This window comes from Malania oleifera, chromosome 11 (assembly GCF_029873635.1).
Source record: "Malania oleifera isolate guangnan ecotype guangnan chromosome 11, ASM2987363v1, whole genome shotgun sequence".
NCBI lineage: Eukaryota > Viridiplantae > Streptophyta > Magnoliopsida > Santalales > Ximeniaceae > Malania > Malania oleifera.
Window position 1 is genome coordinate 13,580,491 of NC_080427.1, and position 14,593 is coordinate 13,595,083.

Consider the following 14,593-nt stretch of genomic DNA (forward strand, 5'->3'; position numbering starts at 1 on the left):
AAATTGGAGAAAGCAAACCTTTAAGGTAAGAACACTCAATTCACTCTTACAAATAGATTTTTGGCAATATGGCAAGATAAGTATGAGTGTAGGATACTTGGAAGTGAGTATGAGAGATTTTGGATTTTAGAGAATTTTCACTAATCAAGTTTGCTAATCAGTTCCTAATCTTTTCAAATGAGGGGGTATATATAGACTACCCCATGATTATAACCATCCAGGACACATTGGGTATTATTAGTATTGTTTTAAACCATTTTAACCCAATTAACCCTATTTTAAAAATTTAACCGCGGTAAAAATAATATGGCAACCCAAGAGCAATGGTCGACCGGACTTGAGGTTCGGTTGACCTAGTGATAAAGTTCGGTCGATTGGAAGAAATTTGAACTGAAAGTTCGGTTGACCAGACAAAAGGTTCCAAGGCAAATTTTCCATTTCCACACTGTTCGGTTGACCGTGTAGATTTGAACTAAGTGATGGTTGGCCAAACCCACGTGGGGACTCGGTCGACTAGGTGGTTGGCTTAGTCATTTGGTGCGATCGATCGTATAGTCAAACTGTTGACCTGGAAAGTGTTCGGTTGACTGGGTAACTTGAACTGGGCATGGTTTGATCGATCGTGCTATGGTCAAACTGTTGACCTGGTGATCGGTTCGCTCGACCGACAGATTTTCATTGTGAAGGTACGGTCAACCGAAAATACATTTTTAATGCATTTCAGTTCTATTTCCTTATACAATCACCCTAACCATATAAAAACATTATGTTTATGCATGTATGAGTGTCCTAGGGTTATTCTAGGTCTTTTTCGTTTGAGCTTACCTATCATATCATGCATGTGATGCATTTAATTATTACAACCTAGATCCTATTTACTATTACAGACCTATATTAAATAATGAATTGAAATACAATACAAATAAAGTCTTCAGAAGTCTTCAGGGTCTTCAACCTTTACTTCTTGTGCCATCATTTTGATTTGCCAATTGTATACCTGCACATATCCTCAGGTAGCCATCAAATACAACAAGTATTTGTCATTATCAAAATTGGGTGTGACCTATGAGGTCAACATATAGTATTATATAGTATCAGATCCTTAATCGATCAGAACAGATTACAAAGAATAGTACCATAGCTAGCTAGCTAGATCAGATAGTGTAATCCCTGTGTGCCAACCCGAGAAGTGTTACGGAGAGTAGGATGGGCGAACAAGGTTGGTGATTAGCCGACAGTGCAACCATACTATTCATAAAGTGTTGGGTTGGAGGTCGATTAGCCCAAAAGTGTTGTGGAGAGTAGGATACCCACCGTGTGCCGACCTGAGAATTGTTGCGGAGAGTAGGATGGGTAGACCAAGATGGGCAGACCAGGTTGGGTGGGCAATCGTGCGTGGTTATGTCATGTTTGACTTAGCCTGATAGGCCAACTAGAGTTAAGTCCAGCCCATGGGCCGCACAATTCGAATCATGCGGGGTTAATTCATGATATACAGTTATCCATCTAGGGTATAATTTCAGTAATATACAGATATAAAAGATGATTTATATGTATACATAAATTTAGTATGATATAGTATGTTATGTTGATTTATGATTTATTCAGATTTATATAAAACAGTTTTACTTGACTCGTCAAATGCAGTTGAATTATTTACAGATTTTCCTTACTTATCAGATGTAGTTTATCACAAACAGTATATGTTTATAACACAATAATACTCGTGTTGCCACACAGTAATATTAGTCTATCTCTCTTACTCAGAGGTGTCTTACCCCAACAAGCTTCGAGATAGAGGAGGCTGCTAATGCTACCCTGATTGAAGGGTAAGTAGTTGGGTTGAAATCAGGATGGGTTCTTGGGGGTATGACCCTAAGATATTTATGGTCTTTTTTGGGATGTATATGTGTATTTTTGTTTATAGTAAAACTCTGGTGTTGTATATAAGGTTGAATAAATCATGGTTTCTATTGCATAGTTGTCATGTACGTATAGACATGTATATCCTCGGTTTCCTTTGGGGTCCTGGTTGATTTATTTTATGTTTTATGGTATCAGAGTTATTATTATTACTATTATGTGGAAAAAAAATATAGCAAAACTTTCGGGTGTTACAATTATCCTCATCGGACATTGCGCCCCTGAATGCTTCTGGAACAGAGCATTTCATGATCATTAGGCTCATGCGATTAGAACACTCCCACCTATCCAAGTCCTTCTTCATATCTGAGGTACTTGTATCCATAAGGGAGGGAGGCCGTTCTGTCTATAGTGCAAGATCCAAATCCATACAGCTTAGAACAATTATGACGTTCTCCTTCCATTTCTTAAAGTTGGAGTTGTTAAGCACCAGAATGGAATTTATGTTGGAAAAAATTGTAGTAGCAGATGTAGTAACTGAATGCAGAACAAAAAATCAAACAACATGCTTAGTCATAATATACAAGTCATATTATATTTCTAAATTAGTTCCGTTTATGCATGATAGGTATATTAACAAATAAAAGTGGGCCCCATCTGAAGATACCTAGTACAACATTAATATTCTATCTTTGGATAGAAATATTAACTTGTTAGTGGTATCCTTCATGTAGTGATCAAAGACTTACAATAAGTCCTATCAAACAACAAGCTTTTCTTTAGACCGACTTATTATTCACATGGACAACCTAACAATTGTAACATATTTATCAACGCAAGTATGCAAGTTGTTTGGCTTAGCAATGACCTTCATTTGGGCCGATCATTATTCGCACAAACAACACATATACGTCCCTAATGTTTTAGTGTAAATGCATCTACATAATAGAGGTTACTTTGACAACTTATTACTTCAATATACTTATAATGAAACACTAGACATACATAAATTACCTTAGAAAGAGAAATTTTTTTTTTTTATATGACAGACCATGGATAATTTATCAACATTTTAGAAATAATATTTTTGCTTTCTAAAACTTATGTCAATGCACTTTATGCCCTTACAAGCAGCAAAAGTACCTCAAACATGCTGATCCTAACATTTAAGATTACCCATGAAATTGTTACATTTGACTTCAACTTCTTTGTAATTTTTTTTTTTTTAGTGTTTTGTTTTGTTTGATTCCATCCCCACCACATATCAAAAGTCATTTTCCAAAAAATATATTATGGTTATATTAACGAAGCAGCTTTGATATGTGTGAGATTCATTTTACAACAGACTTTCTTTAGTATTAGTGCCGCGGTCCCATCGAAAATCAAATCATAACACTACAACAAATCCCACCATCTTAAAGCATTTCGTATAACTTCAGGACTCTCCTAGTATAAAAATTCGAGAATTCTTTTTTTTTTTCAAACTAATTACAGTACAACAACACACAAGTCCGCACGTTTGCGTGTAAATCCAAATGTGCCTAGTACAAATAGTGCCATAGGTCCATAATCATCGCAGGCGACAACACAAAATTTAACCAAAAATATTAATCACGCACACCGCCAAAATTGATTTTATGAACAATTGATCCACAACATTTCCAATCTAGATTTTTTTTTTAAACTTTATCATACAAAATCTAGATCTAGGGTTTTAATACAATCAATATCATTCCTAGATCAAATCATGTACAGTTTCTTAATCAACAACATGATTAGGCTCTAATACTACTTGTTGGGAATATCTTTAATCCATGAAATCTAATAACTCAAGATCATCATGTTATTCAATTAAGAAAACTAAACGCGGAATAAATACCTGAATGCATACTAGATGCGGAATAAATACCTGGATCCATAGATGCATCTGATTTGATTGTCCAACAGCCTTTAGCAGAGAATTTTGATTTTGCACAGTCAAATCCCTAAGCGTCTCACTTGTGTTCTTCACTTTAAATGCGGGGGGGGGGGGGGGGGAAGAACGTACCAACTGTTTCTGATTTGATTTGGGGACCAAAACCTTATTATGTTTTCTTTATATACTAGGTTAATTTTAGAAGCCCATCAGTCCTAAATTAACTCAGTATTGAGTTTCTACACATTACAAAGCTCATACCCAATAGATGTTAAAATAGTCCAGTAAAATAATTATTCTTAAATATGTGAGCCCACAATAGGAAATTAAAATTTCCTAACAGTTACATGCCCAAAAAGTTAATAGTAATTTGCAATCTTTTTACATGCTAGAAAATTAATTTTGTTGAACCATCTTGATATTTAGCCTGTGCATTACACTAGTTTCGGACAGTAGGTATGTAAAAAAATTTGAGAGGAAATGAATTTTATATTTATTGGAGCCATAGAATCAAGCGAATGTGATTAAACTATTATTTTTTTTAGATAACGATCAAAAAAGTTACAATTGGGCGGCATGATTTTTAATAATATCCTTTGAAACCTAAAAGCAAACACAAAGTTGGTAATCAATGACTTATCACCACCATTAAACCATTGGATTACTTAATGATATCTCTACATTTCTCCCTCTAAAATATTAGTTCCTATCAACTATACATAAAAGAAGATGCTGGAGAAAGTGAGAAGTACCTCAACACATGATATTATATATATATATCTATGCATGTCTAATATTTGCTTCGTCCCTTTCGATAGAATTTAAAAAGGGTAAAGGCACAGGAGACCCGCAAGCGTTCAAAATGGAATAAGAGTGGTGAACCATACAGAGAAGTTGAAAAGGAGGAGTGCCCCTAGATCCCGCTTTTGAATGGGAGGGCCCAACGACATGATCAGGATTCAAGATCAATCCACTGGCTGCTGCAATGGGCTTGTCCTAGGTGAGAACTTGAGATCCCTGGTCTCATTTTTTTTTGGCCCTTGTCGGTTATAGCAACGTGTCATATTATTGGGGAATAAAATTTTAGATAGTAACGGACGCATTATTAAATTTAATTATTCATAACGTGTCATATTATTTTCTAATACTGGAAAATATTTTTACCGTTGGGGTTGGCGATCTGTCGATTTGATTTTTTGGGTGCATGCGTAAGTGATCAAATTACCCTCGACAATTCGAGCGTGGTGGGCACCCAGGCATGGGCAAAAATGTACTTTCAACAATACGTCCCTCCGTAGAGATGACCAATGACCATGCAGCGGCGACTCACTGTGGCATTTTTATTTACGATTTTATTTAAATTTTGGGGGTTTCGGGGTGGGTTTGTGTCTGGCTGAGAGTGAGAGCGTAGCTGTGGGTCATTCGATCCGAAAAAGCCAACTAAACCGAACTTCAAAAGCATGCCCACCGTCTTCCACCTTCTGCTACCTCAACTCAACTACTGCCTTCTGCCGCTTCTTCTCGTCCTCTCTTCTACCTCATTCCAGGTTCTCTCTCTCTCTCTCTCTCTCTCTCTCTCTCTCTCTCTCTCTCTCTCTCTCTCTGTTATCTTCTTCATCTTCGAATTCTAATCTGGTTAGAGAAAAACTTGAGATTTTAGCTGTTGAATGGTTTCCATTTTGTGATGTTTGTTTACCATTTTTTTTTTGTCAAAAAATAAAAACTGTTCTGTGTTTTTTTTTTTTTGAAAGCAACTGTTATCATTTTTTTTCTTTCAAAGTTAATGTTTTCGTGATTTTGTTTTCTTTGTTTTGGATTTTCTTTTGGCTATCTATGTTTTTGCGGCCGTGCATTTTGTAGCGGGTTGCAGCTAGCTGAAATTTGTGCTGGTTTTGGGATCAGAAGCAAGAAAAGTAATCGAACACTTGTCAAAAGTATATATGCAAACATATATATACATATATATATATATATATAAATATTTATAGGTGTCAATGAATTTTCTTGACCTCTGCTTGGTGCTGGTGGCGCTGAGAGCCGAGAGGAAGGAGAAAATGGAAGTTAAATCCTTCTTTTTTTTTCTCAGTCTGAAAAGTAAAATATAAAAAACTTCAACTTAGTCAAAGCTTATAAATGTGGAAGGTTTGGTTGAGGTGAATTTTTTTTTTTTTTTTGAGAAACTTTGAAGAGAACCAAAATCAATAGAGTCAAGCACACCCTTCTCGTTTCTGACTAACGAGTTTGGTGAGCCCCTATACTGTGGGTTGAAGATTGTATTGTTGTCCCCTTAATTTTTAGCAAAGAAAAGACGATGGAAAAATCGTTGTTTCAAATATTGTCGTTTAATCTTCCTTCAGTTTATTGTCAACCGAACAGGTTATTATATTTGTGCTTGAAGAACGGAGTTTTGAGCTCTTATTACTTTTGAATTTTCTCTAACTTAATTCCTGTGTGGAAGTGAAGATTGTGCCCAGTATTAATTGCTCTCGGTCCAGTAATTATGTAGGTATTCATAGTTATGGGCACCTTTCACCAAATATATATATAGAATGGTTGGATTTAAGAACCATACGTAAGCATTTTTATGTATATATCTTTTAATGCTAGAGCTTTCCATGGTTTCAGCTGACTTGTCTTGCTTGAATATTCAATAAAAAGATGGTTCTTTTTTCCTTCTCTTATTGTTTGAATTCAATTACATCTTTCCTTTCCTACTATTCTTCAATTTCTTTTCCTAGCTTTCTTACTTTTCAGTTTCAGATCTAACATTTATCATGTGAATTCACTCACAATCGGTAAGACATACACACAAAAAGAAGGGCATAAAGTGCACATGGGTGTGTTACTTTGTTATACTCCATTGTGGATTTGTAAGCTGGCAGAAATCTTTTTCTGTTTATTTTCTCTGCTGAGAATTCTTGATGATGTAATTTGTGGTTGCTGGATTGGAAATAGTGCTCTTGACTGTATCAACTGATAATGTCATTAAGTTTTTTTTTTTTTACCCTGTCATTAAGTTGGCTGAAGGATGTTGATGGTGAATAGGAATGATAATTTTGGGGATTGGTCATGTTCAATAGCTTGGAATAAAATTAGTCCTAGGTTGTATGGGCTAGTGGATATAAGTCTTATATTTACTTGGTTCATAAATTCACAGGCTTAAGGATTGCTGGATGATTAGATGTTGTCTAGCATAATTGGAATTTTGAGGTTGCAAACTGCAAAGAAGTAAGATTTGATGAAGTTGACAAGCAGTCAGTGGAAGTGTAAGTTAATTCTGACAAACCAATTATGCAATACTCAAAGCTGCTCCAAAAGTGATAAAACATAATTTCAGTTTTTAAATTATAACAGGACCGAAGAAGTGAAGTTAATTAACATCTTGCAAGTAGATATTTATTATCTAACTAATAATCAAATTTTTTTGAAAACTTTCAGAGGTTTGGCAATGCTCTTTTTCAAACATTCATCTGCCCTTTTTTTTGGTTGAAAATGCACCTTCTGTAAAGGGTGGTTTTGGCTGGGCACGTATCTGTTTTTTGTTTTTGAAACAAAAAATAATAAGTTAATGGGATATGAGGCTGTGCAAAACCAAGGAGGGTTACAAATAAAGGAGAAATCTACAAACTTCTCTTTGCTGATTAAAAGACCTACTCTCTGAATTAGAATGGCTTTTTGTTCTTCCTTTTCAGTTGAGTTACAAGTGTTATTTCTCTTCCTCCTCTCTTTTATTCTTCTCTTTTGTCATCATTGTTGTGTCCTCATAGAAGCTAATGGATAAAAAGCCTTCAGATTTGATAATACTAGAAACTACTTCTAGTTCGCAATTACTACCACTAATAATCTACTATGACAACAACTAATTCCTCTTCTTAATGAGTTGACAGTCATTGAACTGCTATTGAATAGAATCCTCAGATAATCACCAATTTTTTTGTTTGAATTGAACATCAAGTCTTTGAGCTTAGAATTGAAAAAGTGATGAACCTTCTAAACAATTTTATTGTGTGTGCCTCTCTCTTTGTCTCTCTCTCATGTGCATGCATACACACACACACACCTTCTACTAATAAAGGAATCCTTCTACGGTTCTCAACTGTCCTTTTTTTTGACAAAGGATTTAGATATTACCCTTTTTAATTCACGTAAGCTTTAATGATTAAACAACTTAAGAAAAAAGTTAATAATATAATTTACTACAAAATTACTTCCTCCCGGTAATTCCCCTCAACCTCCCAATTTCCTCATTGTCACACCTTTCATTTTTCTCGAACTCTCTAGCACCCACAGAAAATCCCATGCCATGAAGTGAGAGTCAGCTTGTGTTTGTGTGCATGCATTCATGTGTGCTGTGTCTCTGTTCATATGTGGGTTGCACCATCAACTTATACATACATATGTGACCGATTGTTTGGTAATTCAAATATTTTCTAATTGTGAACCGACTTTTATGAGGCAGGTCTTCTAAGATCTTGGAAATTTATTCAAACATATGTGACGCCCCTTTCCTTAATTTTTATCTTATGTTTGAACATATCTTCTCTTCTAATATTGATTCTAGCCTGAAAGATTTTTCATTCTATAGTAATTTGCATAGGGTTGCAACAGTCTTAACTGCCTTATGAAACTTTGGATGCATTTTGTGATTCCTTCATTTAGATTTACAAATCATGAGATGCAAGGGCAAATAGAGAGAGAGAGAGAGAGAGAGAGAGAGAGAGATGCTCATCTGGTTTCGCAACTCAAAAGACAAATCCCCTTGAAACACCCACAAGAGTAGCCCAAAGAGATGCAATGAACCCCATTCTTTCCCAAGGTAGCAATGAAATCAAAGAGTGTCATTGAAAATATAAGCAAACTGAATAATTGCTTGTTGGCATGAGCTCTTTTAAGGCCCAAGACTCTACTACATAAATGCCTTGACCTTAGAAGAAACCTTAGCACTTCAAATACAATTAGCAAGAGGAAAAGACATGGGAGAATGAGTTATAGGAGAGAGAAAAGACTTTCTGGAGAAGTCCTAGAACTGTTTAAGGTGTAGACTTTATACTCTAGAACTCCGCTTGTGATGCACTTAATGTCCTAATTTTTTCACACACAGCCGGTCCCAAGCCCGGGTTAAGGAGGAGGGTTGCGTTAGGTAGCTGATGCCAGCGTAAAATTTGTCAGATCACTATGATATGAATCCTTACCAAATATTTGTTGGGGTGTTCCTTACGAGCGATGCGTTGCACTTGAAACACCCGGGTGTAGTGAAAAGTGGGCGAAGGTGGGCTAGGTCGTCACCCTGAAGCGATGCACCGTGTTGGCGCCTGGGTACGGTGTCAAATATGCGAGGGTTCTTGCATCATTCTGGACGTGGGCAGGTAAGGACGTTAGTTCAGGAAATTAGGATTAGATTAGCAACTTGGAATATAGGGACACTTACGGGTAAAAGTATGGAAATTGTGGATACAATGATTAGAATAAGAATTAATATAATTTGCCTTCAAGAAACTAAGTGGGTGGGGGAGAAAGCTAAAGAAATCGATAAATTAGGATTTAAACTTTGGTACACTGGAAAAGAAAAACATAAGAATGGAGTATTCATTATTATAGACAAAAACTTAAAAGATAGCGTTGTGGATGTAACTAGAGTAAGGGATAGAATTATAAAAATCAAGATGGTATTAGGACAAGAGATAATAAATATCATTAGTGCTTATGCTCTTCAAGTTGGCTTAGTAGAAAATCTTAAGAGACAATTTTGGGAAGATATGGACTGAGAAAATATTTATAGGAGGAGATCTGAATGGACACGTTGGAAGAGAGAATAAAAATTATGAGAGGATACATAGAGGATATGGATATGGAGACAAAAATGAGTCTGGGGAGATGATCTTAGACTTTGCTATCTCATATGATTTTAGTATAATGAATACTTGCTTTAAGAAAAGAGAAGAACACTTAATAACCTTTAAAAGTGGATAAAATAGAAGTCAAATAGATTTTTTTTTAATTAGGAGGGTAGATCGTTTATCATGCAAGAATTATAAAGTTATTCCAGGTGAAAGCCTAACCACACAACATAGAGTCTTAGTGTTAGATATATGTATTAAAAAATGGAAGAAAAAAGATAAAATAAACCAGTGTAGGAGAACTAGTTGGTAGGACCTAAAAGGAGAAAATATAATAAAATTTGAAGATAAAATAATCAAAGATGGGGATTGGACCTTAGAGGATGGGATAGATACAAATACTCTTTGGAATAGATTAGCTAGCTCTATTAAAAAGATAGCAAAATAGATTTTAGGTGAATCAAGGGGAAGATTCTTGAATAGCAAAGAGAGTTGGTGGTGGGATAAAATGTACAAAAAATCATAAAGACAAAAAGAATTTGGTATAAAACGTGGCAAAAATGTAGAAATAGAGATAACTTTTGAAAAATATAACGAGGCAAGAAAAGATGCAAAAAGTGCCGTTAGTGAAGCTAAATATAGATCATTTAATAGTTTGTATGATAGATTAGGTACAAAAGAAGGGGAAAGAGATATATTTACACTTGCTAAAGTTAGAGAAAGGAAGAGTAAGGACTTAGGAAATATAAAATGTATAAAAAGTGAGGATGATATTGTCTTGGTTAAGGATGAAGATATTAAAGAAAGATGGCGAAGTTACTTTAGTAAGTTGTTTAACGAAAACCAAATAGAAGGCTTAAACTTAAAATTGTCAAATGAGAAAAAAACTAAAAAGATAAGATTTATTCGCAAAATTAGAGTTAACGAAGTTAAGTTTGCACTAAAAAAGATGAAAAATGGGAAAGCTATGGGACCAGATAACACCCCAATTGAAGTTTGGAAATGCTTGGGTGATAACGGAATTATATGATTAACTAATTTATTTAATACAATTATAAAAACTAGGAAAATGCCAGATGAATGGAGGAAAAACACTTTAATACCTATATACAAAATTAAAGGAGATATTCAAAATTGTAATAACTATCGTGGAATTAAACTTATGAGTCGTATGATGAAACTATAGGAAAGGGTAGTTGAACAAAGATTAAGGTTAGAAACAAACATCTCAGAAAATCAATTTGGTTTTATGCCTGGGAGATCTACCACAGAAGCTATTTATCTTTTAAGAAGATTAATGGAAAATTTTAGGGAAAAGAAGATGGACTTACATATGATATTTATTGACCTTGAGAAAGCATATGATAGGATACCTAGGAAAGTTCTATGGTGGGTTTTAGAAAAAAAAGGGTGTATGTTGTAGGTATACCGATGTCATTAAGGATATGTATGATGGAGTAATGACTAGTGTAAGGACTATAGATGGAGAAACTAGAGAATTTCCAATTCCAATTGTCATAGGTGTACATCAAGGATCGGCTTTGAGTCCCTATCTTTTTGCTTTAGTGATGAACCAATTGACTAAGAGTATTCAAAAGGAGGTTCTATGGTGTATGTTGTTTGCAGATGATATTGTATTAATTGACGAAATTAGGGACGGAGTAGAGGCTGAGTTAGAATTATGGAGAAAAGCTTTGGAATCTAGAGACTTTAGGATAAGTAGAAATAAAACAGAATATATGAAATGTAATTTTAGTAATGATAGGAGGAATATTGGAGACAAAGTTAAACTTGATGATAAAGAAATAAATAACACTTGTAGATTTCGATACCTTGCATCTGTTATGCAAACTGAAGGAGAAATTGAAGATGATGTAATGCATAGAGTTAAAGCAGGATGGTTAAAATGGAGAAGTGCTTCAAGTGTGCTATGTGATCGTAGAATACCCTTAAAATTGAAAGAGAAGTTTTATAGGACAGCTATAAGACCAGCTATGCTATATGGATCGGAATGTTGGGCGACGAAGAAACATAATATCCAAAAAGTAAAAGTTGCTGAGATGAGAATGCTTAGATGGATGAGTTGTATAACATTGAAATATAAATTAAGGAATGAACATATTTGTGGTAAGTTAGGTGTAGCTCCTATAGAAGATAAGATAAGGGAGGGACAACTCAGATGGTATGGACATTTGCAACGTAGGTCTTATAGTGCACCTGTGAGGAAGAGTGACTTAATTACTGTGGGGGGCAGTAGAAGGGGTAGGGGTAGATCTAAAATAACTTGGGAGGAGATAGTAAGTAAGGATTTAATATCCTTGAATCTATCAAAAGAAATGATCCATGATCGCATAAATTGACGGAAAAGGATTCATATAGCCGACCCCACTTAGTGGGACTAAGGCTTGGTTTTGTTGTTGTTGTTGTTGTACACACTTTATACTCTAGAATCCTCCCTGAGTCAAGGGATGAAAAGTATCAAACAAACTGAAGTACTGAACTGCAGGAAAGATCAACAGCCTAATAGTCATTAATATTTCTTCAAAAGTGAAAATTCCAACAAAATTTCCTTCTGTCACCATCAAAGAAGATATGGCAGCTTTATTTAACAAAGAAAGGCCATAGAGGCAAGGGGAAAAGATAGAGAAAAGTATCAAATAAACTGAAGTACTAAACCGTAGGAAAGATCAACAGCGTCATATTCATTGTGATTTCTTTAAAAGTGAAAATTCCAGTAAACAAAATTTCTTTCTGTCACCATGAAAGAAGACATGAGAGCATTATGTAACAAAGAAAAACTATATAAGTGGGGGAAAAAGATGGAGAACAAATTATTCCCTACCCACATATGTTGCAAAAGATGGATTTGAGATCCATCACCCACCTGCTATTAAGTGAAGATACCTGCCAAATGAAGTGCCTAGGACTCACATGCGTAACTCTATATTACTATTAACATCCCACCCATTCTCTTGCAGACTGAATTTGCTTTTGATCACCTCATGCCTGAGGGATTTAATTTCCACAGGAAATGTGCAGTCAGTTGCTCACCAGAGCAATACTTTTGTATGCCAAATCACTCAGATCCTGACCATTCATCCTATGAACAGTCTTGCCACCCAGATCTGAACAAAGAAATCCCTCATAACCTTCTCTAACTTGCAAACCACTCCAGACGAAATCCTACGTAAGGACAAAAATTAGAGAGGAATGGAAGAAAGACAAGCCCGAGTCAAACTCATACCCCGACCATAAGAGAACAATGCCATAGGATTGCCACCAAAAAGGACACCTAAGTAAGTCAAAGGCCACTGAAAGAACAATGCATGTTGTTAAAGAGGTAAACTTGGGTTTGGTGAACTCAAATAAATGGCTGCAAAATCATTGGAGAGAGGTTGCCAAATTGACCACTTAACACATTGAATCATTGTTCCATCTAGGAGGGATGACGAGAGAGAATGGGAAAATGATTAATCAGGACTTTTTTCTACCAAATCCTTTTTTTTTTTTTTTCCCGCTTCTCAAATCTCCCACGCCTAACTTGTACCCTTGGAGCCATGTTTTTTGGAAGGCTAGAGTCCCATTCTAGATCCGAAACTTTATCTGGATATTGACTTTGAAAGGGATTAACATGCATGATTTTCTTCAGGTCAGAAGGCCTTACATGACTCTTATGCCTGATATGTGTGCAATGTTTTGTGAGTCCCATGAAACAAATGCTCATCTTTTCCTTCATTGTAAGGTTTCTAGACGCCTCTTGAGTGCCTTTTTTTCTTGCTTTGGTGAAGCCTGGTTGCCTCGTCGGGCAGTGGGTGAGTTTTTTGCTCATGAGTTGACATTTGACATACTGGTTTTTGGTTAGAGCAGGAAGGGAGTGCTTTGGCTCATTGCTGTGTTTCCTATTTTGTGGACGTTATGGGTTGGAAGAAATGCAAGAACCTTCAAAGATCGCATATCTTCTCCAGTTTTGTTGTGGTATAGAGCTGTCCTTTTAGCCTTTACGTGGGTCCATTCTTTCAGATTTTGTAGGCGGTTTTCTATTGCCCAATCTTATAGGGATTGGCAGTGCAGTGGTTTTTGTAACTACTTCTGTAATTTTTGGCTGTATTTCACTCTCTTCTTGGGAGGACATCTTGTTCTCCTTACATTGTACTTTCTGGTTCTGCTGTTAATATAATTTATTTTTCTGATAAAAAAAAAATTAATGGTGCAAACCACTTTTGCTCATCTTAGGCTGGAAACCCTCTAAAAAATTTCGAAAAATGGTTAGAATATTATGAAATAATTCCTTTCATCAGCTATGAAGAAAATGGTATCATCAGCATATTGAACCTTAATATTCAATCAGATTGGCTGTCACATGCTGCTTTTGTCATCTTGCTTGGAGATTTTGATTTTAAATACAGATGCTAATTTGCTGTGTCTTGATCAGTTAAAGTGCAAACACAATTGTGGAGGGTTCACATAAACAACCATTTGCTTATATGCCTTGCATTAGAGACTTCAATTAATAAACCTCGAAATTATCCTATTTAAAGGTTCTATTTTTAGAAGCAGTAGAACACTTTGAACATCATGACGGACTTTCTTCAACCAAATTGCTTTGAACCGTCACTTGGTGATGGTTGATTCCTGTAAAACCAAAAAATTTCATTGTCCATGCAACCCGCAATGTTTTACGTGTGTGAAATTATGTGAAAGATACAAATGCAATCTTGTCAGATTAAAAGATAGCAGGTTCTTTATTGTGAGCTCCTTTGGTTTGATTGGCCTCTTGACTACATAAGTTGCAGTGCATGTCTTTGCAAATGATCAAATGCAAATGTCTTTTCTTTTCTTTCTTTTACTTCTACTTTTGAAGGTTTTTTTTTTCTCTCTCATTTTACTTTATTTTGTTCTCTCCTTTTGGTTTTTGTTTTCTAACCAACCAAATAGATTCCATCTTTGAACTTCCTTTCTTTCCTTTCTTTTCTCCCAA

The 14,593-nt window shown here is 35.4% G+C and overlaps 1 protein-coding gene across 11 annotated transcripts in view; it reads left to right on the top strand.

Moving 5' to 3' along the window:
• The first annotated feature begins 5,106 nt into the window (after positions 1 to 5,106).
• LOC131167273 (phosphatidylinositol 4-phosphate 5-kinase 9) overlaps positions 5,107 to 14,593 on the top strand; it is a 44,654-nt gene continuing 35,167 nt past the window's right edge. For 2 of the 11 annotated variants that reach the window (XM_058126005.1, XM_058126010.1), the window contains exon 1: positions 5,107 to 5,325. The gene's annotated coding sequence lies outside the window, so the exon portion shown is untranslated. Of the gene's footprint in view, positions 5,326 to 5,774; positions 6,281 to 6,935; positions 7,045 to 13,482; positions 13,591 to 14,593 lie in introns of those variants that run through there. The other 9 variants (XM_058126011.1, XM_058126013.1, XM_058126003.1 and 6 more) reach the window with 7 other exon arrangements.